Source organism: Malurus melanocephalus, unplaced genomic scaffold (genome assembly GCF_030028575.1).
Source record: "Malurus melanocephalus ecotype Western Australia unplaced genomic scaffold, MMel_1.1 scaffold_799, whole genome shotgun sequence".
In the NCBI taxonomy this organism is placed as follows: Eukaryota; Metazoa; Chordata; class Aves; order Passeriformes; family Maluridae; genus Malurus; species Malurus melanocephalus.
In genome coordinates this window covers 15206-41368 of record NW_026624031.1, presented here as the reverse complement: position 1 = coordinate 41368, position 26163 = coordinate 15206, and the positions used below count along the sequence as shown (strand labels likewise).

The 26163-nt window shown below is 37.4% G+C and overlaps 1 protein-coding gene and 1 pseudogene across 1 annotated transcript in view; one reads left to right on the top strand and one right to left on the bottom strand.

Moving 5' to 3' along the window:
- Positions 1-313, bottom strand: part of RGS17 (regulator of G protein signaling 17) — a 68886-nt gene extending 68573 nt beyond the window's left edge. Inside the window, exon 1 of the mRNA XM_057385218.1 lies at positions 158-313. The gene's annotated coding sequence lies outside the window, so the exon portion shown is untranslated. The remainder of the gene's footprint in view (positions 1-157) is intronic.
- The window catches only part of LOC130584939 (uncharacterized), a 39696-nt pseudogene that overhangs the window by 884 nt on the left and 12649 nt on the right, over positions 1-26163 (top strand).

Sequence of the window (26163 nt, the reverse complement as noted above, 5' to 3'; positions counted from 1 at the left end):
CTCCCTCCTTCCTTCCTCTTTCCCCCCCCTCCCCATCCCCTCCCTTTGGTCGGTGTGGTTTTCCCCACACACACACCCTTCGCATCACTATAAAGCAGACATTTTGGTGCCGYTTCTCACGGTTCAGGCTGAAATAAGCGCGGAGCGCCTTACCCACCCCCGCCCGGCTGCGTGCAGTTGGCGCTGAGCGATCCCGGGAAGGGCTGGTGCGGCTCGTCCCTAGCGCAGCTGGTTCGCTGCCATCCGCCCAACTTCAGCACCCAGCCGGCGGGGAGAGGGAGGGAGGCGGCGGCAGGCAGGCGGGCAGGGAGGGAGGGAGGAAGAAAAGGAGGGAGGGGGGCAGAGAGAGAGAGACAGGGAGAGGGAGAGAGAGAGAGGGAGGGAGAGCGGCGGAGAGGAAGGGAGGGCGGGAGGGTGCGAGGAGCGGCGCGGAGCAGGGAGCCCCCGCACATGCGCTCTGCCAGCGGCGGCGGAGCCCGGCGGCAGCGGGAGTTCCCCGCTCGGCCCCGGGGGTGAGTCACGGCCCTGCCCGGCCCCGCACCGCCCCGCACCGCCGCTCCCCCCYGGGCTGCTCGGCCCGCAGCTCGCAGGGACACCCCCGGCAGCCACGGGCGGGGCTCTGCTCGGCCCGCGGGGCCGGCGATGTGTGACGGCGGGAGCGACACGCCGCGCTGGTGAGGAGTGAAACGCTAGCGCTTGCTGGGCTCTGGTTTTGGTTTTATTCTGGTCCCCACATCCGTATGTCCAGATAGATTGAAAAAAAAAAAAAAAAAAAAAAAAAAAAAAAAAAAAAAAAAAAAAAACCCAAAAAAAAAAAAAACAAAAAACCCAAACAAGTGCATAAGCCACTATCCAACTCTTCATTCTCTGAAACCAAGGGAGAGGCAGGGATTTAATGTCCAAGTAACTTTTTGACGTTGGGCAATCAAGTACATTTTAAAGAACCAGTGTGGATCGATCTGCATGGATCTGTCGGTGTCAACCGTGAGAATCCAGACCAGAATGCTCTGAAAATCTGACTGAGTCCTGAATCCCGCCAGGACTTGCCAATTAGTTTTTCACACCTTTTCAAACTCCAGATTCTAAATTTTGTCTCAATAGAGAGTATTATTTAGTTTTCCTTCTGCACCTTAGAAATTTGGGGCCTGATACACCTCCAGGCAACTGCACTGGAAAAATACATATTTGGCATCTGGATCCTGTCAAATCATGCCATGAATCCAGAAATGTTAATCTCAGGAGAGAATGCATTACTGCATTTACCACTCYGCTGAAACAGTCTGGCAAGATGGTACAAAAAGGCACAAGGCTGCATTAAGGTGGTTTGGTGGCTTGACATCAATATGTATCAATTCTCTTTGCARAACCAGTCAACACACCTGTGTATCCCATCTAGAGCCCAAAGTGGAAGTGTTACAAAAGCTGAAGCCAAAATCCCATCAATGTTAGTAGGGCTGAAATTGAAAGGATTGAGAGAAGTGCAGAAGGGCTASCTTGCCTGAGAGCTGTAAGTGCATAGGCACATCACAACCAGCTCGGCTCTTAGGAATCTGTATTCAAAACACAACGGATTTAAAACATGACAGTAGCAGCCATGGTTGTGTGGCTTCTTTTTTGTCTTCTGGGATAGAAGCTTCAAATTCTGAATCTCACAAAGACTAGAGTTAGTGTTAATATCCCTGAAAGTCTCTTTCCATATAACCATGACTTCTCTTTTCTTCTGATCTTGATCCTTGTGGAGGAGAAGTCCTTGAACTGGAAGCTACAACTCTGCTTGATTACCAAAGGCATGGCAATTTAGAAGTCTTGATGGAAATCTAAGTTATATTCCCTATCTTTAGAAACAGYGCTCAAAAGAGTATTATAAAGGATAAAATGTATCTATCAAGCATTAGCAGTGTTTTTATTAGTTACTTGCAATGCTTAAAATACTTATTGAGTATCTTTCCACGGCTTTAAAGAGCACCAGTGCTCAATTCTAAGGCCTCAATTAGAAAAAACTTCCATATTTAGGAAATTATCTTAAGTCTTGTTTAAACTCATGTGTTGAAGCTGAATGACTTCATAGTGAAGACTGAGCCTTCAAACTTGCTTAACATTAGGAAGACAGTTCCACTCTAGGAAGACAATCAAAGCAAGGGTCTTCTAYAGATTAAGTAGCTAATTAGAGATGTTAATCTTAAAAGGGAGACAGAGTAATGGGTAGGATTGAAAAAAATAATTTTATCCATATATCAGAAAAATACCAAATTCTACAAGTTTGAAAATGCTATGCTTAAAATGTTTAAATGAATAAAAACCTTTTGCTTCTTATTACTCCCTTAGTGTTTCCCACAGCTCTGARCAAGCCCAGCCATTCCTATTTACCATAGTTTCCTGCACTGAAGCCATTCCTTGTTGCTGCTTGAACTTCTGTTTATAAATCCACTTCCTTTCAATAGTTGTTCAGCTGCTCTGTTTTGGCCACTGCCTAATCCTCGTGCCTATTTTAGAGCCCTGCAATTGCTCTCAATGACTTTTTCTTCCAGGCCTTTCTATCCTCTCTCTTTGGTTTATGTGGGTTTTTTTTCCATGCTTTGCATTTCTTAACCCAAATGGTTTCCTTTTAACCATGCATTCTTTTCTTTTTTAATTAAAACCTGATTGCATTSTTTTTCCAAAGAGTTGTCACTGTCTTCTGAAAAAAAAGAGAAATGGATGGAGAAATTTATTGTAAAAGAACTTGTGAAAATCTATAACAACATGTACTTGAGAAGGCCTTCTGGAACAAAGAGTCCAAATAAATCTAATAAAGTCATTTTACGTCGACACTGTGAGGTTAAATGTCTGTAGAATTCCTATTGAATGTAATGGGCATGAAGCTAGGTTCCTTATTCTCCAGTATTAAGTCTACACATTTCTTAGTTGACTATATCATTTCAGTCAACTTCCTATTCTACCTGTAGAAATCCAGRCATTTAAAACTTGTCAGGGTCATGAACTCTTCAAGATTACAGTCAATTGATTCCCTGCATATCTTCAATATAAAAGAAATCAAAGGCTATCATTGAAACAACTCAAGATATTGATCATAAAGTCACGATCTTCTTTTGTGGGCCTAGCATGACTTCAGTGTGATACAAAATGAAATATATAAAATGTGTTTGAAATGCGGATCATATACATACTTTTTCTCTGTAAGTGGCAGTATTGTAACAGCTTAAAGACTTTTATATTTGTAGTGTCGGCTTGGAGACGGGTCAGCAAAATGTCCTGCAGTTACAGAGAAGTATTTATGTGTATTTATGGTCTGCTTCATGCAAAAAAGTGAATCTTGAATATTTCTCAGCTATGTCTATGCAATAACATGGTTCTTTTTCAGCCATGCTTTTTTTTAAAAAAAAAAAAAACTATCAGGCTGTCTAATGCCATTTGACATTATTAAGAAGCATTTAAAGAATTAAATAGACCRTTCTATGCTGCTGTTCACAAACTGATGAAAATTTTAAAAACCAAACAACCACCAATCCCCCCCACCTAACTCTTCTTTGTCCCAAAGCAAATGAGTTGAAGAAGTGATCATCTTCAGTGGGCTCTTGGGATGGAAAGCTGTCTTGTAAAATGTGATTAGAGCTACAGCATCTCAGTGGTAAAGAGGTATTTTTTTGGTTTGTTTGGTTTGTTTTTTTTTTTTTTTTCGCAATAGCACCAAATTGAACAAACACGGAGTCTGTCTTTGAGAGTCCACTTTCAGATTTCCCCAAGTGACATTTATAATTTGGCTTGTTTGTATGCAGAAACAAAGGCTTCAGAAGTCCCCTTATTAAAGAACTGCTCTTTACAGATGGCAGTGCTCTTGTAGCTTACTCAGAGCAAGACCCAGGGATAATGACATCTTGTTTTGCAGCTGTTTCTGTTAACTTTGGCTGAGCAATCAGTGTTTCAAAGGCTSGTATTATGTGCCAACAGCCACCAAAAACCAAAAGTCTGTTGACTCAGAAGAAAAATGTCATTGCCTCTAAACCAAACTGGACTATAGCTCTAGTGCTTGAGATGGCTTCATATGGGAGTGAGCTGCCCTGGTGGTCTCTTGATCACAGCTCAGTAGYAAAGTGATATTATCATTTTACCATTTCACCAAAATATATTCTTCTATTGCAAACTAGACAAAGATTCCTAGCACAATTCCTAGAGCTAAATGTATTTCATTCCCCTTCATTGGCAGATAGAGTGAATAGGTTTTAAAATGTTTCATTGCACAGAAGCAGGAGATGAAGATTTGCTTCAGTGACCCAGTTCTTTGCACTTTGCAGCAAAACATTTCTGGTCTTTAAGTGGCACTGAAACAAAGGACCAATAGTAAGATTTTAAGATAATAGTCATAAGCCTTACTTGTATCTCTCAGGAAATGACATTTGGCATGAAGTATTTGGAACATGTGCATTTCTAGTGATTGATAATCCCAAGGTTATGAACCTTGACAAATTCACAATAAATTATCAAGGTTAAGGYTAAACAAAGAAATTCTAGTTCTTACTTAGCTTGCTGATCCACAAACTCTTTAATACTTCTTTTTCATGTTGACATCCTTGATACCATCCCTACCCTTAAAAGTCATGTGATTATTGTGATGTACCAAAAAACTTTGTTTTTTTTCTCAGTAAATAATTAATTTTAAAATTTGATCCTGAGTCAAAAAAGCCTTTAAGTACATGCTTGTTCTCAGTCAATGAGACATACAAAGGTTTAGTGGTAATTCCATACTTAAGAAGTTACATAAGAATAGCACATTGATTGATTTCCCAATTAGAAGTTTGTAAATTTCATTGTGTTTTACTCAGTTTATAATGTCATATTTTTTTCTAAAGGTAACATGTAAGCACAAAGATTTGTGCTTTATATAGTGTTTCTACTTAGTTGGTGTACTTCATGTTTCCATGAAAACCTTAGTTAAGCTGAAGCCAAAGGTCAGAGTGCAAATAGCAGCAATTAAAAARCCCCAARTCTCTTGAGTCACAGTACTGAGGTRGGTATAGGAGCTTATATTGTTGAAATTCCAAATGGTATGGTTTGACTTAAAACCTCTGAATGTTTGAAACTACAAAATACAGGTGAATATAAGCCCACCACTTAAAARGGGCTAATATTTAAGGTGGAGAATTTTAACTAAATATAGAACCAGGTAGATGTTGCAATAAAATTGGTTATTTTATGAGTTTGGGTTGTCTCTGTTCTCTATTGTAAGTACAGGCAGTGTTATGAGTATAATGTGAAGAAGTTAATTTTGTGTCCAGTAATGAAATGAACCTGTTTCCTTTAATTGTTATTTTTGAAATATATTTAGTTTGTCTTCCAAAGTTGGTAGCAGCAGCAAGACTTGGAATTGGGAGCACATATAAGTGACCACCTGGAGTTTCTGAGAGAAACAGAAACRTTTTTTCAAGGAGAAAAACCATGAAATACCATAGCAACGATTTGTGTTATGGAAATAAATGCTCATGGTACAACTTTAAAAGMTGTTTAACATGTAAATTTTGAAATTCATGTGGCTTTAATCCTGTATATTTCTGCCTATGCTATGCAGCTGGCAGCAAGATGATGAGGGTCTGATGTGTGGCTGAAACTTTCCCTTTCCTCAGCACCCTGCAAGGCAGGTTTTCCAGCTCTCAGCCTCAGATGTTTTATTATCCAGTCAAAGGAGCAGGGTGAGCAGCTTCCTGTGCTATCGGTGGTGTATCACCCTGTCACTCATCCCATGAGTGCCATGTTTGGCAGGAGTTTATTAACTCAGCCAGTTATTAGGCAGCATCAGAGAGGCAATTTTCCCCCCTGGCTCTGGTGCCAGGGGTTTGTATGCTCCCACCATCTCTTCAGTTCCAGGCAGCTGGGCCGTCTCCTGTGCTTCTCATCTGCAGCTGCACCGCTCAGCACCGCACCAGGGACTCAGCTCTGGTCCTTCTGCTGCCAGAGCTCGTTTGCTTCAGCAGAAAATGCCATATCCCATTGCAATGGCATTTCTCTGTTCTTGATTCTCTCTTTGTCGCTGCATATTGAAGAATCCTGCCGAATTCATATGGGTTTTAATGGCTGCGATTCAACATCGGGTAGTAATTTGAAAAGATTCCTCACTACAAACCAGACATCTTCCTCTCTTCTTGGCYCAGCACCACAACCTCTTATTGCAGTTTATGGTGGCTCTCACAGCAGCGGTGGGAAGACCCTGGGAGAAAAGCTTACATGACTGAATCCCTGCTTGTTCTTCCCTGCGTGTCACAGCACAGCTGTCCTCCTCCTTCAAGCATCTGTTCATCTGGCTTTTGGATCAATGAAAAATCCAGACGGAGACTCCTCTGGCTGCCCTTCCTCTCGATCACCAAGAGATGGAGGCAGAGCTCTCCCTCTCTGAGGCCTGGCCATGAGCTCTACCTGTGCACTTAGAGCCCTTCATGTGGGGGCAAATAATTTAATTATATGATTCAACACAGTGGATTACTTCTAACACAATCCTCTTTAGAGGATGTCAGGTCTTTCTAATGGTATTTTTATTGTCCATAAACAACTACATAAACACCACAGTTCTCTAGTTAGTGCTTGCTTTTTCCTATTTGTGATGTATAAAATATAACATTTTGAAGTGGTACACAGCCACAGAGTCCACACAAGGTGACTTAGGTAAGTAGCGTTAGCAGATGTAGGCAAGAGAATTTGCAAATATCATTAAATTGTCCTTGTGAAGGATGTCTCATGCATTCTGTAACATATTCTTTGGGGGTATTCCCTCTTCAAGCCAATAATAAATGGAAATATGAACTTAATTCTCTGTTTTGTGAGCACTTATACAAATATTTTCAGATAATTTAGTGTATTTAAAGAACTTGTCAATAAAGAYTGACAAAAGTGATTGGAGTATTCTTATAAATTCAGAACAAATGGCCTCAAAATGTACTGCAAGGGCTTACTTAGTCTGACCCTCACAAGGAAATTTGAAGCTCTTCTTTGTCATTTTCTTAACTAATTGTTTTTGGATATCTCTGATCACTTGTCTGAATATTTGAAAGGCAATGCCAGATCAGAATTTGTATATTATGCAAGAACAATGAACTGGCTACTGCCCTAGTCAGAAAACTCTGAATCTGCATAATAAAAAAAAAGTAATGCTTGCTATGTGAAAACAACCTTCTAAAAAAAGTTGTGAAAGCAAACTCCATCAATCCTTACAAATAAATGACCCCATTGACTGTAAGATACAACTCACAGGTTAGCTAACCAACAGCAGACTTCATAGATGGACACAGATTTGACCTGGTGAGAGGTCACAGGTAGAACAGAAATGAGTTTTCCACTTACATTTTGAATAGTTTCAGTAAGTTTAATCCTTCTCACAGAAGGGATATGCCAGGGGTAAGCACTGAGGCTTTCATTTAGTTATCAGCCAAAAAATTTGGACCCCTATTTTTTAGTTTTTGTTTCTCCTCACCTACTTTTTCTTCTTTTTGCTTTGGCTGAGAATAATTGGTAGCAAAGCCAATACAAAGCAGTTTTTGTCAAATCTCCACTCAAATAGCCTTTTTTTTTTTTTCCCCAATTTAAGTCTTCTGCAGGATACTGGAAACTTGGTGGCAATTTCCTGACTTCTGAAATACTCTCCTGAAAATCAAGAGACAGTCTCCCTGATGGATTTTCTTGCATGGTAAATTTACTGTTTAGTCTGAAAACAAATGGTTTTATCCAATGCTGAGAGATCAGGACATTTTTTACCTTGATGACCTTCTCACAGTAGAATAATGTTGACGTCCAAGTGACATATGCAGCTGATCAGAGAATGGTGCTTCTCAAACCTTCCTATTAGAGACCATCTAAAATTTTTTGAAAGCATCCCAGTGCCTCTACAGTTTTGCTACACTCAGCCCAAAWTTAGCATAAATTCTATATGCTTTTATACAGCTTGCTTATCCCAATTTAGTTTCTTCTCTCAATTGCAGGTGTTCAGTTTTATGTAGTATGTGTTCTATTTTCTCTTTTCACACAGTCATTTTGTGTGGCAATCCCAAGCTGATAAGTAGTGACTTATACCAAGCTTCCCTTGCCCAGCATYACTGCTGTAAACTGCTTCAGGTTAGACCAGCAGCATCCCTGATGCTTTTGGAAATTTGCAGCAGGTGAAAAATATGGAATGGGTGTAAATCCAGTGATTTTGTAAAGCACTAATATGAAAATATGCTGGTTTGTGCTAAATAGCCCTTTTATGGCTCCATTTGGACTTGTTTAGCCTTTTGTTTCAGTTATTACTCTTGCAATTTTATGGCCCTCTGGTTTTATGACTGTGGAAGAGTGGAAACTGCACTCTCACTAACAAGAGAAAGCAGTGGTCCTTTATTTCAGCTATGTATAATTTTTAATGAGACAAAGTCCTGAAGACTTCATTCTTCTTTTTTTTTTTATTTTTTTTTTTTTTAGTTATTTTTTTTTTATTTTTTTTTTTTTTTTTTAATGGAGGGAGAGTAATGAAAACTTTGAGGTGATGCAAGTGGCCATAAGCAAGAAAAGGATAGAAGAGGAATTTTTTTTTTTTTTTTTTTTTAGTAATATTTTATGTCCTAAACTTTTGATTCATTTAGAGGCTAAAGGAGGAAGGTGTTTACTTTACTTGCAGAAGCAAAAGCATTTACATTTGGATGTGTCATAATTACAACATCAATCCAATTTATAAAAAGACTTGTAAATTTGTCACTCAGATTTGYCATTGTGTTTCAATAAGCTGAGCACCTGACTGGAAGCTAACAGGCTTCATGTAGTTATGCTCATATATGCTTATTTCTCATATATGGTTATTATGTATCTGTCAAAACTTTCCTATGTAGACTACTGGATTAGTCTTTCTTTATTTAAAGATTTTTAGAATGGTCTTTATTTATTTAAAAATCATAAAGCAATTCTGAAATTAAAAACAGACAGCAAAATCAGCTCATTATTTCATTTTTAGCTTCTCTCCGTCAAAAATTTATTGTATTTATTTTCTTCTTCTGTCACRCTTGTTTTGAATTCACATGTTATTTCTCTTAAGCAAGATCCCACCTTTATTTTCTAACACATATGCCTACAGCACTTTAAAAAAAGGGAAAGAGCTTGCTATTGTGTCCGTTTTTTAATACTGTGCAGTTTGATGAACCTAATTCGTAAATATGACCCAGTAACATTGTACAGAGAAATGTGAATTCACACTTCTTTTTTTTTTTTTTTTCCAGGAAAAAATGCTGTGAGCTCCTAAAATGAAATCAGGCAAGACCTGCTGTCCCTTTTGAAACTGTTGGTAAGACTAATCGAGGCCATATTATTGTAAATCCTGAGAAACTCTGTTTAATTTAACGAAATCCAGAACGAGAGTGTGGTAAATTAGGTTTTATTATATCTTCGATAATAAAAGATAATTGATAAACTCTGGGAAATTTGTATGRAGTCAAAATCTGCTCACCAAGTTCCWTCTTCTTTGCCTYGATGAAACCYAACATCTTTTTAAYTCTAGCTTGTCTSAAAACTAAGAAGACAGAACTATAAACATGCTGTGGATACTGTTTGCAACTGTRAAAATCAAGCTTTTTAAGATCAATCCTTTGTTTGGTTAATCTGTCCGAAGTCTAATAATTCCAAAAATGACATGTGGCTGATATTGCCCAATAAAATACTTTAGACACAAGAAACAGGAGRAAAGAAAATATTTTTGAGAWTTATTTTTCTTTTTTTGAGTCAATTCTTGTCACAGCCCAGAAGGCAACAGACCAGAACTTGGATGGTCTGAAAAATGGATGTTTAGAACCAGCACCCGGTAATCAAAGAAACTGTTCCCAAGATATAATCAGAGCTGCAGTGGAGGGAAAGCATCTGGAAATAAAGTTGTGCTAAGGAACACTACACAGAATYCTTAACCACCACTTTATAAATCAAATCAAAGGATATAAAATGAAATAATATCAAAGCACCTTAAACTGTAGACCCTCTTTTAAAATGACCAACTGTTATTTATGAGATCCAGACATTTGTCATGGCTGATGTGTTGTCATAGGCAGGTAGATAAAGTTGCCAACATTAAAAAAAAATTCAGAAATTTTTCATTATTTTGACTGAACAACCTGAGACACCCCAAAGCCTCTCAGTTTTAGAAAGAAGACAGGGAAGAGACATGTATGCCCATGAGTTTCTGTAATACYCACCTTCTAGAAACATCCTAAATTGGTTCCTCTAATTCACTTACCCTTTTATAAAAATCTTGATCATAGTTTGATCTCAATTAAAAGTCTATAAATGAAGAAAAAAAAAAACAAACCCTCCACCAAATTTGATAGAGTTCTTTGAACAGAAGTGCTTTTTTTAATTTAGAGCAAGATGAAGTTCACAGGACATTTGGGTCCCACAGGTAGTAATATGAAAACTTTTCTTTTTCATATAAATCCCTGAAGTATAAAAACATAATACAAGAAAAGGGTCTTTGGTATACAATCTTATAAAATGAAACAAAACAMAACAACAATGARCAATATATTTTTTTCTTTTAGTAGAGGATTGATTTTGCCAATAAGAGGTAATAAGGGTAAGAAAAGAGGAGTACAGTGTCTGTGTATTTTAAAAATGACTTCTGCTCTGTTTGTCACAGTGTTACATGCAACAGCAGCCTCTGAGAGACATACATACATAATCACTGGCTGCAGGAGAAAAGAATACAAATGGTATTGCACATGCATGCACAGAYGCACAATGCCTTTGGTACTGTGGACTTTCTGTGAAAATATTTTGATGAAAAGAAATTACTCAAGCAACTGTCCAGGTCATTCTTTTCATAGCTCTTTATGAATTCAGACCTTGGAGAAAGTTGTCCTTTCAGTTATAGAAGCTCAGYCTGGGAGTCAATGGCCGATTCAATTCTGCTTCACAATCGAGTAGATGAAGATGTAGTTCAGTTAAATAGGACTGAGCAAAGCACTCCATAAGTCTCCTTTTGTGCCTGACATTTGCTCACGTGTGCCTTCCAGACCTCATTTTATTTATGATAAACCCCACCTCCCCAGCTCTGACCAGGCTTGGGAGTTATTTCTTTGACAGCACCTTTGAGGTTTTTAGATCTTATCCTATTATGAAACTTAACAAAAGGAAAGGTGTCTGAGTTTCCCGGTGAGACTGACAGCTGGAATATTATTTGTAAAAATCTCTGTATCATCAGGTAATTGTTTGTGCATATAGAAAATGACAGGGGAGTTAATTTAATTACCAAAATCTTAAGACCTGACCCCATCTATCAATTTGCTGTCAGTCGAATTATAGAATCATGAGCTGGAAGGGASCTTAGATCACCCAGTTCCAACTCCCTTGCCATGGGCACAGACACCTTTCACTAGATTGGGTTGTTTGGAGCTCCATCGAACCTGGCCCTGAACAGCTCCAGGGATGGAGCAAGTCTAAATGTAGCAGAATATTAAAAAACCTGACAGTGAAACCAAAGGCTACTGAATRTGATTCCTTTATTAAATACATGTCTAAACTGAATCTGGTATTTTATTCCTTACCCACTCAGAATTCCCCTGAGTTTTGCTGTAGAACTATTGTGTTGGAATTGGAAATGAAGTTTCAAAGAAAATAAAAAGGCATCCAGTTTAAGAGAATAAGAACATGATCAACACAGAGCTRCAGTTGTAGGAGTGACAAAATTTTGCTGATGAGATGGGAAAAAAGAAGAGGAAAAAAGCTGAGGACCCAGCTTTGCTGATGGCAGAGAGCTTAACATTTCTGTGYAAAGAGCTGTTGTGGTTTAACCCCAGCCAGCAGACAAGCCCCAGGCAGCCCCTCAGTCACTTTCCCATCAGCAGTATCAGGGAGAGAATCAGGGGAGTAAAAGTTAGAAAACTCATAGGTGGAAATAAAGAGAGTTTAACAGAGAAAGCAAAAGGCATGTAAACAAGCAGAGGAAAACAAGTCAGTAATTCCCAKCTTCCCATGGGCAGGCAGGTATTCAGCCATCCCCAGCAGAGCAGGGCCCCATCACAAAACACTAAGARTGACTTGGGAAGACAAATGYCATCACTCCAAAGATCCACTCTTCCTTCTTCTTCCCTCCTTTATATTCTGAGGATGACATAATATAGTTGTGAATATCCCTTCCATCAGTTGGGATCACCCGTCCTGGCTGTGTCTCCTCCCAACCTCCCATGATCCTCCAACTTCATCACCATCATGGYAGTACAAAGAGCAGAAAAGCTTGGCTCTGTGTAAGCCCTTCTCAGCAATAACAAAAACATCTCTGTATTATGAACGGCCTGTATTCAGCAAAACCCCAAATCATAACCCCATACTCTGAAGAAAATTAACTCTACCCCAGCTGAAACCAACACACRGAGCTACCAGCACAGACCATCAGGAGAGACAGTTGTGCACATCAGTGCTTGGCTTATGGAGAAAGACCTCTAATGGCTGAGATCAGGATACCCAGCACTCATGGGTTCAGTAGTAAGTGTGGTCACAGAAGCCAGGCAGAGTGCAGAGTTTATACCCAGGGAAAGGGTCATTTTAATTCTCTCTAGGAACTTTGTAGCATATCTGCTTTCTGCCTAGCTAGGACAGTGCCATTTCAGGATGATTAGATGTTAGCCTAGGTTCTATTTAAATGTTCCAGCATTTTCCATGTTTAGTGCAGCACTAAGATTGTCTGATTGGTAATGTGCATTGGCCTGGAGTATGTCCCTGTCTCTGTATTGTCTACTCATTATGGCATGTTATCCCTTGAACCTGCAAAATTCCTGCAAACCTGCAAATCAAGCTCAATGCAAGCACCATTTCAGTAGATTCACTGGGACATTAAAACAATGGGATTAATTAACACACGGTTAATTAACATCAGCAGAAGATTTGGACCTAAGATTGTGTAAATCTAAGTATTGGCATGGATGGCTTGAAATATAACTGACAACATTTTCATCTGCATTGATATTGGTGGTCTCCAAAAGGTCTGGCCTATGGATCAGTGATTATCTTTTTGTAATTTACTAGATAAATATAGGCAYGTCCACTGAACATTTTAGTGAATAATTCAAGTTATTAGGAGATGTCCTTTACATTTTCTTCTCTTGCTTGTACAAGAATCACTGTTAGGTCCACGTTGTTGGACTTCCCACCTTGACCCCAGCATTCATTGCTGAAAGTTTACAGTGAATGAAAACAGGGTCTGAGATTTTAAAATCTGTGTCAAAGAATGGTATGTCAACAAACTAAAAGCCTTTCTGGTTCAATTATGAAGCTGATTTATGTAAGCTCTCTTCCCCCAACAGGCAGTAAACAAGCACATCTGCTGTTTTCTTTTTTTTTTCCATAATATACATTTACCTTTTTTGCTTATGTGATTAWCACAACATCTCTCCTACACAGCATTCACATAACATTTCTCTGTGGCGGAGGAACAGAGAGGAAATTTCACATGACAGACATTAGTCTTCTTTGTTTAGTCTTAGTTTGGGAAAATATTCAGATGCTGTGATAATTGGCACAGTATGAATAGGAAAGGACTACAGAGTAATTTTGCTTCTTGCCACCCACAGAAGTCYATAGGGTCTAACTGATGGCAAAATTTGTCTGACAGTTCCTAAAATWAATTGGGATCCTCCTTCTACTAGATTTCACTGGAGTAGGACTGTGACCTTGATCCTACAAAGGTAGGATATTTTGAAAGGAAATGAGTGTTGTTTCAATTTTAAAAATATTAAAGTAAATTTCTTAACCAAAAATGAAGAATGAACACTGCTCACATAAAGAACAGTAAGTATGCTGAGTCCATTTAACAACATTTAGAGTTTCTTTSAATCCCACTGTTAATTTACAGTAGATTTGTTTGTGAAATTCTGACCTCTCATATGTTGTGTTTGTAAATTTAAAAAAGAAATTGGTTTAAAAGAGTTATGTAAAGGAAAATAAATCCYTCTAGGTATACCAGATATACTTGGAGTACATATTTTGCCAGATTTTAGCCACACTAACTTTAGTAAAAAAACTTGATTCAGTCCTTCTGCTTTCAGTTTGAGTTGTATGTCTTCATTCCTCTTCTATATATGGAGAGAAAAAAAAATACCAGTTGTCCTCTAACATCCATGTGTTGAGCTATAAGACTTCTGACAATTTTATAATAAAAAATCATAAAAACAAGCTTTGTAATTATATAAAACATCTTGGACAGTCTAATCAAAATATTTTATAATCTTTTTAGATTTGGTGTTGATGCAGATTTGCCATCTGCACCTTGGTCTTCTTGGACCATGAAAATAAAAATAAGAGTCCATTCAGTTTTTCCAATATGATGTTCTTACATTTCTCGCTGAGGGGCAATTGACATATAATAATTTAATCCTATAAGGCACCAACTGCCTCCTCCAGAGCCTTTAAACCCCTGCAGTAATTTTTGGGAGTAAGGAGAGAAACTGGGAAATAAACAGGGTTCATTTTCTTGGAAATTAAAGCTGATTTCTCCCAAGAAAAAGCTWATTTGTTATTAGAGCTGACTTCTCCTAAGCATTATGTAGTGGAYGCTGTATTTGATGTAGTCTTTGCAGGGCTCGACAGTCCTTGCAGGGGTTGTTGGAGCTGTTAAATACCTCAAACTTTAACACTATGAATTAATAAAACAGTGAAATGGGAGAAACATGCGCTCCCTATTAAAGCTTTGTCCCTGAAAGAGCCCCAGTACCTTCAGAAAAGAAGCCAWAAAGCAGACTGAGAAAAATGAGTGAAAGCAGCAGGAATTTAAAAAGCAAATGCTACATCAAAGGGACAGGAAGGAACTGCTGTAACACTGCTGTGATTGCAACTGGGCACAGTCCCAGGAGGCTGGGGAACAAGCACCTYCAATAAACAGAGCTGTTTCTGTACCAAGTACTTAAAAAGCCTTGGTGAAATATGGAAATATGCTTAGTAAAAGGCCATGAGCATGCTGATATCTCACCTCCACAAGCATTTACTCCATCATCAGCAAATACCAAGCCCAATAAGGACACATCTTGCTACCAGCATATGAAGTTAAAAGGATGCCCCCATGAAATCATTCTCTGAGAGCTAACCAGACAAAGGCATTCAGGTATGCCAAAAAGCCCTGTGTAAGAGCTCAAGGCTTTGAAATGGATTAGGGAAGAAAAAGAAAAGCAAGAAAAACCACGAGGCTTTTTTGCACATTATTTTAGCTTAATTCCTCCCAGCTGAATGAAACGACAAATCCAAGGGTAGTTACACTGACCRTACAACACCAAGGCAAATTACTAATTAGCTATTCATTCTTTRCTGAGTACTCCAAGAAAAGGAGAGTATTTAATTCTGGGAATCACCATCCAGTCCTGCCTTGCACCCTGATGATCACAATGCAAATAACCACTGTGACTTGGCATAAGTTACTTGTCCCACTGTAAGTGTTCCCAAACCTCGATCTGAGAAACAGAAGCACAGGAAGAAGTGCCTGCATTTCTCTTTTACTGAATAGGCATGTGCCTTGGGATGTGGACCACTCCTATAAAGCAAGGAGAGGGAAGTGTCTGGTGGCTCCTTATTTGCCAGCCATTTGTACAGCTGCCCAGCCAGAGCCACAGGCAGCCCTCTCCAGATTTATGATTTGCACACTGGAGCCATGATTCTGCAAAAAGCGATGCATGTGCTTACTGTTAGGCAAATACACTRTTTCATATGGTAAATTTTACATATATAGGTGGATGATATGTGCTAGGAAATTTTAAAATATACAAAAGAGGAAGAAAGCACAGGGCTTCTGAGAAAATAAAACACAGCAGATCCCAGAGGGTCACAATCAGTGCCACACGGTCTAGCTGGAGGTCTGTCACTAGTGGTGTTGCCCAAGACTCAACACTGGCACATAATTGCTTAACTTATCCATCAGTGACTTGGACAAAGGGACAGATGCCTCCTGGGAGAGTGTGCTGATGACACAAAGCTGGGAAGAGTGGCCAATACCCCAGGGGGCTGTGCAGCCCTTCAGAAGGACCTCGACAGGCTGGAGAGAGGGAAGAGAAGAACTGTTTGAAGTTCAGCAAAGGCCAGTGCAGGGTCCTGCCCCGGGGGAAGAATAACCTGCACTGGCACAGGCTGGGGGCTGACCTGCTGGGAAGCAGCTCTGCAGAGAAGGAACGGGGGATCCTGGTGGACACCAAGCTGTCCATGAGCCAGCAGTGTGGCCTTGTGGCCAAGGTCAGTGGCATCCTGGATGCATTAGGGAGAGCACTGCCAGCAGGTCAAGGGGAGAATCCTGACCCTCTGCTGAGCCCTGGTGAGGCCACATCTGGAGAGTTGTGTCCATTTCTGGGCTCCTCAGTACATGGAACTCCTGCAGCAGTTCCAGCAGAGGGAAATGAAGATGATTAAGGGACTGGAGTASACCATTTACAAGGAAAGGCTGAGGAAACTTGGTCTATTCAGCCTGGAGAAGAGACAACTGAGAGGTGCATTCATCARTGTGTATAAATATGTAAAAGAATGGTGCCAAGAGGAGGTTTCCAGGTTCCTCTTGGTGRTCCCCAAGCAGTAAGACAAGAGGCAACAGACAGAAACTGGTGCATAGGAAGGTCCACCTGAATATGAGGAAAAACTTCTTCACTGTGTGGGTGACTGTGCCCTGGAACAGATTGCCCAGAAAGGTTGTAGAGTCTTCCCAACTGGAGATATTCAAGAGCCATCTGGATATAATCCTGAGCCATGTGCTCCAGGATAACCCTGCTTGAGCAGGGAGGTTGGACCAGATGATCCACTGTGGTGCCTTTCAATCTTACCCATTCATGGATTCTGTGTTTATTAAGGAAAAACAAACAATAATGGTACCCTTGCCACAAGAATGATAATAATAATAATAATAATAATAATAAGTGCTAGGAAAAGAATGATAATAATAACAATAATAACACAACCAACCCAATAAAAACTCAACACAAACAACAAAACCAGAAAAAAACAACATGCATAAATGCAGGCTTCAAATGCTTTTGAAGGAACTGAACTGAAGGGCAGGGCCATGCTATTAATTTTCAGAGGAATAAAAAAGGGCTAATTGCTGATGGATAACCATATGATAGGAACAGATTAGGTGATATGTGTGTTCAGAATTAGAAAGGGAGCTGATATAGGGTCCTTGCAGGACATAGTATATCGCGTAGAGAGAATAGGGCAAAAGAAACTCAGTGTTGATCTTAAGTTTTAGATATTCAGTTCTCCCATCTGTGAAGGACACAGCAGAACTTTCATGTCTCGCTAGAAAGGGCRTGATAATGGAAGCCATATATAAGCACCTTGGTAATGGAAGCAATGTACMAGCACTTAATGGGCTGAAAAATGATGTTGCGTGACCCAAAGCACAGTGACTGTTTTAGATATTCCTTGTGTGAATACATATTTTCATACCTCTTCAGTTGTTTTGTGATCAATTTAGAAAACAGTCAATAAAAGGYTGGCATGAGAGCTCTCTGAATAGCCAATAGAAAGTGAGTTTTCCTCTAGCAGCTCATGGAGCCAGCCTGTTTTCAGAACCCTTGTGAACCAAAGAATTGAGTAATACAGTACAACACAACTGACAAGCCCAAACACAACATTCTCCTCTTTGATCTCTTCTCCAGATCTTTTATGTGCCATTTGAATATCAATCTACAGCACACCCTTCTCTTATTTGCTGCAGAATATGCAATGTACTGCGATTTGTGATGTTGATCAAAGGAATGACTTGATTGGGATGATTAAAGTAAGAGACCAGACCCATGTGTTTCTCTTTTTCACAAGTGCACACGAGGGACAGAAATTAATGAGAACTATGTTAGGAGCTGAGGAAGTATCATACCAACTACCCCTTCGGTCTGCAGGACTGTGAGCRTGAAAAGGGCTCAGGAAAGAACATGCACGTCTTAAAGCATTCCATTTTATTTTCAAATGCAGAAAATCATTTGCCACTTGGATCATTACGAAGGCAGGAGGACTGGGCTAGTACATCCAGGTGGAAATCCTGTTTTGGATTCCTTTGGATGAGAAGTGTGTGATAATTCACAGCATAATCCAGGAAGCTAGAATTACTGAAGAAAACTTCTTCTCCTAATGTTTTGGGTTTTTTTAATAGCTTTTGGAAGGAGATTCTTTTTCATTGGATTTTGGATGTTTGTTCATTTGGTTGGTGGGTTTGCTGGGTTTGTATTTTTTTAATGTTTCTCCACATTGCTGCATACCATTTATTGTGTGGTATCTTCTTGAGAGATTTGATCCTCAGGATGAAGGAAATGTTCAGCAATTTTTCCTTGATCTCCTACATCTCAGGGAGCTCCTTGACATTTCAATCTGTATTATTTTTCTCAGCAGCTAGTGAGGTTTTCAGAAGCTAAAAGTTACCTTCCSCATCACTGAGCTTACCTCTGAAAGGGCAAAATCTATTGAAAGGACTCTATATAGGCATCTCACGTCCTAGCTTCTCACAGTAATTTCCTCCAATCAATTTTAGTACCTTTTTGAGGGTTTTTTGATGTGGTTGTTTTTTGGTTGGTTGGTTGGTTTTGTCAGGCTTTTTTWAAGGAAAATGTGCAGCTAATTCAGTTCAGTGGTGGATGCATCAGTCATTGTGACAAATACCTGTACTCAGTTTTGTATTTGCATTTGAGGAATACAACTTCAGCATTCTGGGATTGTGCGTGGGGTGATTTCCAAGATGATCCTTGAAATTCAGATTTCATATTAGGGGTAGAAAGATTGAAAGAAACACTTCTGGTCAGAGCAACTAATACTGAAAACGGAGCAAGCATGTGGGGATTTTTAGCCACAGTGCTATTAGAATGATCCTGAAAYGTCTCACTTGTCAACATAGAGAAAAAAATATTCCTCTCCATAGATGGGCATATGAGCTGGTGTTTAGATGTAATTTTCAAAATGTTCTGCCATGGCTCCTCTTCCCTTGCGTGTACTCACATTTTCTTCACATGGAAATGAAGGCATGTGAGTAGGGATGGGACTTAATGAAGCAGTTCACTGTTCCATGCCTCTTAAGATGTAACATAGAAAACAGATATAAATGAATTTTTATCATCTATCATCAACAGATTAAAACTGTTCATTTTTTTTCTAATAATATACTGTAGACCTCATTTCCTCCTATTAAAACATAGATTAATAATTAAAAAAAAATCTAGAATTGTGTTTTAATTGAGGTTTTTCTAGTTAAGTACTACATTATTAGTAGGTTATAAACTTAAGAACCCTAAATGCATAAATCAGACTTTGCTAGTATTTTGCTAGTACATTAGATAAAAACCACATGAGAATAAACCGGTCATAAYTTGCAGGTTCTGCTTAACAGCATGATTTTCAATAACAGATATATTTTTTAACAGATATATTTATTTTAATAAATTTGCTGTGTGCAAATTTAGTGGACACAGAAAACACAGCCAATTTGTTTATTTAATGGCATGTGTTAACCAAAAGGAATTTTCAGCTGCTTTTGGATCTTGTGAACAAGTTGGAATTTTCCCTAAAACTTATGGGATGTTTTTGCAACATTCACAGAAATGTGAATCTTTTTAATAAATGTTAAAAAGAACATGGCATTCAGAGATGCTGAACCTCTTAAATCATAAGAAAAACAACAYAGAGAGTGTAACCCTCTGGATTCCACAAAACATTCTGAAATGTTGACTCTCATTGTAACATAACCATAGTTTACCTATGCATTATATGCTTGCTATATAATGGAAATCTTGCTTTTGGAATGGGATGAAAAGTTCACAAGTACACAAGTACATTAGACCCTTTTCTACTAGACACTACTTTTTTTTTTTTTTTTTTTTTTTTTTTTTTTTAACTGGCTTTCATTTCTTTTGATAAACTAGCATATTTTCATTTCAGGTTAATATATTCTGATTCCACTTTCCTTCTCTATCCAGCCCCATTATTTAATGGAACAGCCTTTTGGAAATTCAGCAGAGACAATATTCCACAGCATGAGGCACCCACTTTTRAAATCAGATGGCTTGGAAAACTCACTCATCCAAGCACGCTAATTGGCTCAATGCTCTTGAGTGCTTTATCACATTATTTTCAAGGACTGCCCTAAATGCTAGGAAGCAAGCCATGGTTCCGGCGATTAGTGCCAGAAAACTGAATGTTAATTATTGCTGGTCTACAGTAGTATAGTAGCTGATTATCTGTAACAAATTTCAGAAATAGACTGTTGAAAGAGCTAATTAAAATMCAATTATTTATATTATGAATTTCCGATCAATTCAGTACAAAGATTGATCACACATTCTTTTATAGTTGTGTCGGAATAGCATAGAAAATTATCAGTTTATTACAGAGATTTTACCAATCTACCATCAGTAGAGATTTTACCAATTTTACCAATCTACCATCAGTAGAGAAGATTGTGGTAATGACATTACATAGGACGGGAAAAAGAAATAATAGGAATTAATTTCATTTGTGAGAGCAGAAATTTAGAACAAATTTTCTTCTTTCTGAAAGATTAAACTTTTCTAAAGGTTGACTTCTGACAAAAGCAACATAAATATATTTTCACAYTTCTTCCTTTTAAATTGAATTTCACCTGTTTACCAAATTATTATTGCAAATCACTACACATATATTGCCATGTATTTTCAACAATCTGAGACCATAAATGTTTATTTTAAATGTTTATTTGACCTAAACTCGATTACCCACTCTTATTATAATTACCATTATTCTTATATTTTATTTCAGTTCTTAAACTACTCTTTTCTCAACCCATAGGTTTTAATTTTTTTTTTTATTTGTCCTCCCCATCCCACCTGCGGGTAGTATGAGTAAGCAACTCCAAGGCTTTTAGTTTCTGTCTGGGGTTAAATTATGACAACCTGATACCCAATCCATTTGCATTTGTCAGTCACTTCCAACCAAAGCAGGCTATTTTAAGGAAGCAGATGAGGAAAAAGAAACTCATGGCAAACCTAATGGCCTTAATGAAGTACTTTCAGGTGAATAAGGCTATCTCCAAACAGAGTTGAGGGATCCTATTTGAGGTTTTTACCACTGAGCACTTTAAAAATGAATTGCAACACAGTCAGACTTGAATGCTGTGGGTAGTCCTAAAAGAAATTAATTGCAAGACAGTCAGACTTGAATGCTGTGGGTAGTCCTAAAAGAAATTAATTGCAAGACAGTCAGACTTGAATGCTGTGGGTAGTCCTAAAAGAGAGATGTATTTTCTATTGTTTTACCTAAGAAGTCATTACAAACATAATCTTGCAGTGAAATTCCACATACATTTTTATGTTTTTCCTAATTAGACTCGTGACATATTTAGGGCTCTGTGCTATCCCAGTACCTTAGACTATTGCCTAATTCATCAAGTGAACAGGCAAAACACCTTCAGAAAATGTTTTTTTTTTATCGTTAAACACTGTTCTACTGAAAACAAAATGTCTTTTGAGACACTGGTTTTGGTAACATATTCAAGGGAAATCTTCTTTGCAGTTCAGCATACAGCCTCCAGCCTGTTCCCAGGGGAAAAGAGAAAACTTGCATGAAAAAAAAAAAGAGCCTTTTGATCATAAATGGAGTCATTGCTGTGATTCCTTTTTTATTTTTTTGAAAATCTTCTGAAAGCTTTAATTTCAGGCTGATGTAATATACAAAAAACTTCTGAAGCCTCAAAAATTTTGCAGTAAGGGACCTCTCAGTGTCAGGCCCCCATTATCATTCATCCCATCACACCAAAACAGCACTACCGGACTGAATGCCTCCYTAAAAACTCTGACTCCAAAGACCTCAATGGAAGTTCATGGAATAAAAGGCAGAAGGGCTGACGTTACCTGAGCATGCTAAATTTCTCTTTTCATTGGAGCTCTGCACAATTTTACATGAACAATTTACTCTCTCTGTTCTCTGGAAGATTGCTTCATCASAGAAGCACTCTGGTGAAGGGCTGTGGGTGACTCACATAGGCTCTGTAAGGTGATGGTAACAGCATKTACCCACAGATATAAAATCAGCAGTGAAATGCTTCTCTTAAGGCARTGTTATTCTGTCTCTGAAAGTATTTCTCATTATGATAGTAATCCCATCAACAGTACCAGACCTTTTTTTTATTTGTCCCTTTATTTTTTTAGAAATTAATCTAATTCTTCTAATGTAGATCTGATGATTTTATCAATGTCGAGGACTCTCCTATGGTTCCCAGGCACTTTCTCTGCAGTGCTATGAAATCTACTTCAAATACAAATCTAATGATAAGGACATCAGAGTATTGCCTTTGCTGTTAGTTTGAGAAGCAGGACTGAGAAGATCAGCAAGTTATTTAGATGTGGGTATAATTCCTACATGGGAGAAATGAGAATATTACACTGCATATCTGTCCCATAGGGGATTCAATAATTATAAGCACTGGTTTCTTACAGATATGTAAAAACCATGTTCTTCATGAGATCATACAGAAATTTCTTTGCTATAGTACCCTGAATCATATCCTAAAATTTTGGTAAATAAAGATTATGAACTTTATAGAATTCTAAACTTTTCTACAGTTTGTTGAATAGGTTAAAAACAAATTACTGTTACTGAGAATCAGGCAATTCATATGTAAACATTCACTATTATGTTGAAAACCATAATTTAGTATCATGGTTTCTCTATACTTGATGTTGCCTGAGTGATTCRGGTGACCCAGTATTTTCAACATTTACTATTTAATGRTAATTACTGCATGATATCTGCAATRCTAATAACCCTTAGAGACTTACATTTCTCTGAGGATTAGAGCATAAAGGACTTCTGAAAATAGAATTTAACCTTCTMAACTGGAACCACCTGCAATGATAAGAATAATACACAAATAAATTGATAAYAAATATTTATTTATTTATAATTTTATGAAAGATAAAAACTGGTGAATTGCCCTATGGCTTCAACATAATGATTACCATTGTGCAAGTGAATGGTTTATCATTAAAATCAATCTTTTGGGCCAAATGAGTCATTCAAAAGATTATACAGTCACCTACTTCCTTCAGGAGAGAGTTTAGTAGGCTTAAATTGGGCAAACATCAGTGCTCTCATGAAAAACACTATAAAAGCACGAAGTATTATAATACAAATAGAGACTGGAAGACAGAAGTTAGGATAAAAATGTGTATTATATAAATTATAAATAAAAATGCATATTATATAAAGTGAAATACCTTTTATCTAGTTCAATCCTTCCTTCTGTAACATGGTTTACTTCCTGAGTAGACCCTAACACTAGTTGTGATACTTTGGAAGTCTTATTGACTTAGCTGATAAAGTATAATGTTGCCTTTCATAAAATGAAATTCAATGTATATACTCTAACTAATATTTTTAAGGATAAATTACATTTACTTGAACGATTTCAGTGATCAATAATAGAATACAAGTGTTCAGATATTTATTGGTACCTTCTTTTTGCACATCTGTGAAATTCTCTACCTTCCTCTTATCCAGTCATCAAGCTTTGCTATATCTCATTCTGCTGTTACAATTATTTATTGCCAAAGTTATTTTAAGATATTATTATTAATGTCTATAGGTAATCTTACTCTGTGATAGTCCTGCATGAACTAATTCCATATTTTCTTAATCCTTGATGAAAGTGTTTGTTTCTCAGTCCTTTAACCATCTTTGTGGATTTTCTATAAGTTTTCCCCAATGTAGCAATATTCTTTCCTTGAAGTACAGGTATCAAAAAATGAAGACAGCAACTATATCTGAATTAAATACAGAGATAAGACTTCTAGTTCTAACCCCTTTTCTTGGAAATTAACTGGGATTATAAAAACTTGTAATTTTTTTTATGAACTACATTGATTGATCTGCTAACCTTTTTTTAATTGAGTCCAGATGGAACAGTTCTATTCTATATTCATGAACAAAATCAGAATGAAAGGGCYCATCACTAGTCAGAGAATTTTTATTTATACTTCCCAGTTATTGGAACAACACTATTTTTCTTCCAAATCTTTGTAATTTGCTTTTCTCCTAAAATACCGAAAAAATCAGCATTTATAATCATCAAAGTTCTCGATCAGACCTTTAAAAAAACTTAGGCCTACTCTTCCAAAAGGATTATAAATATAACTCCATGCTAAGCGGGAGAATCTTTCTCTCCGGAGCTTCAGGCCATTATCCTTGAGGATTATAAACTGTTCTTTTTTTTTTTTTTTTTTTTTTTTTTTTTTTTTTTTTTTTTTTTTTTTTCTCATGTGACTCATATTGACTTAATTTCTATCATCAGACAAGCAGAGAAATTCTCGCAATAAATTTATTTCAAAATTCTAGAAAAATAATTGCTTAGTGGTAAGTCATATCTTTCAAGCAGCTTTCAGAAATTTATTACCACTAGAAGTGATGTTAATGCCACCAGAATTATGAAAATGACTGCATATTTCAATACATGAAGCACTTAGTCAAAGAAGTAACTGAAATTTATCTGTTAAAAAACAAAACAAATCTAAAACATACATTTTATGTGAAAAAGAAAATCAAAATGGAGATATKAACTCAAGTATTTAACAAAACTTATGCACAATTTAACACTAAATCATGTAACATATTCACAGGCATTAACAAATCCCACAGAAACATAAGAATTCCTAGTTTATTTCTATCTGAAAAGAAAATATTTCAGGCTAAACCAACAGTTTCTTAGCCAAAGTTGAGTCAGATAGGATCAGCTGTATATCACATTTTTAATAACACTGAAAAGAGTAGGCTGGTTAGAAAATGTCTCTTAGAAATTACAACACAATCACTTCTAACGGAGTACTTTTAAGTAAAGGAATGTGTCAAAACTATTTCATGGAGTTTATCATGTTATAAARGTATATCATAGAGAGTTTATAATGCTCTGATGGTCTCAGCAAGTCCTTAGCTAKAAACACAATGAAGATGCTCTTGAAATCCAGTCCAGGTTACCCTACAGTGGTGCATCAAGATTGCTAAGTGCTATTGATGTGGTCACCTTCTAATACTCTTAAATGCTGGGCAAGTTTTTTTAATGGGTCACAGAGAATAGCTTCTTAGATATCAGGACCAAGAAAATTATTTTTCTTCACCAAGTTCAAGATGCTTGTTTGGTTCCTGAATCAGTAGTTGTAATGACCAGAACTCAAAAGGTTTTTTTTTTTTTTTTTTTTTTTTTTTTTTCTTTTTTTCTGCCAGATTAAAAATTATTCCTGGGACTTACAAATTACCTGTGTATAACTCTCATTTATAGAAATATGAATATGTAGCACCAAAGCTTTCCTGGTATTCTACAATGAAATCCTCTAAGGATCACGACTATTTTACAAGCCTGATTTCCTCTAAATCAGCAATAATTGCTTAACAATTTTTAAATATTAAATCAGAAGGCAGAAATAATGGGAGGATCTGGACAAGATAGTGAAAAAAATAATGATTCAAGCTGAGCACTTGGTACTCATTGTCTGTCCTTTAAAAAAAAAGTTCCTTCAGCTTAGGAAAATTCAGTCATGATGCAAGTTCACACAAGAATCTGACTATAAAAATATGCAGATATGTACCCACTGGGATTTTCAAGAGGAGTTAAGTGCATAGAGGTTCTTGCAAGTAACAACAGCAACATTTCTCCAAGGAAGAGAAGTGCATTTTTATAAAATTTATCTCTAATTGCTTAAGTGTCTTACAAAGCTGAGCAAAGCTACAACTAAAGTTGAGTAAAAATTACCTCAAAAAGCTTTAAAAGCTAATTTTTTTGAGTGTCTCAGTAAGTAGACTCAGCTAAAACCACTTTAGACCTTAATCTGCTCATATATTAAGCCCTTTCCTGATGGTGTAATGCACTTTTATATGCTGTTGTTCTCATCATGCTTTTCTGCCTTTCACACAAAATAAGCAAAATCAAATTCCTAAAAGATTTCAAAGGACTTTTTTTTTTAGGTTTCTGGCCCTCGGTGGACTTTGTTTAAGTAATGAAAAATCAATAAAAGTTTCCTGTTGGAAAGGTGTTATCCTTGAGAAAGAATGAATTTTTTCAGTCAATGTGACTTTTCTTATTCTCCTGAGAGAAACAGAGGTATGGTTGCAATRATTATTCTGCTTAATAAGGTTTTTTATTTTTAAAAACTTTTTTTTTTTTTTAAATAAATTACCAATTTTAATCTAGGGACAGATCTACAT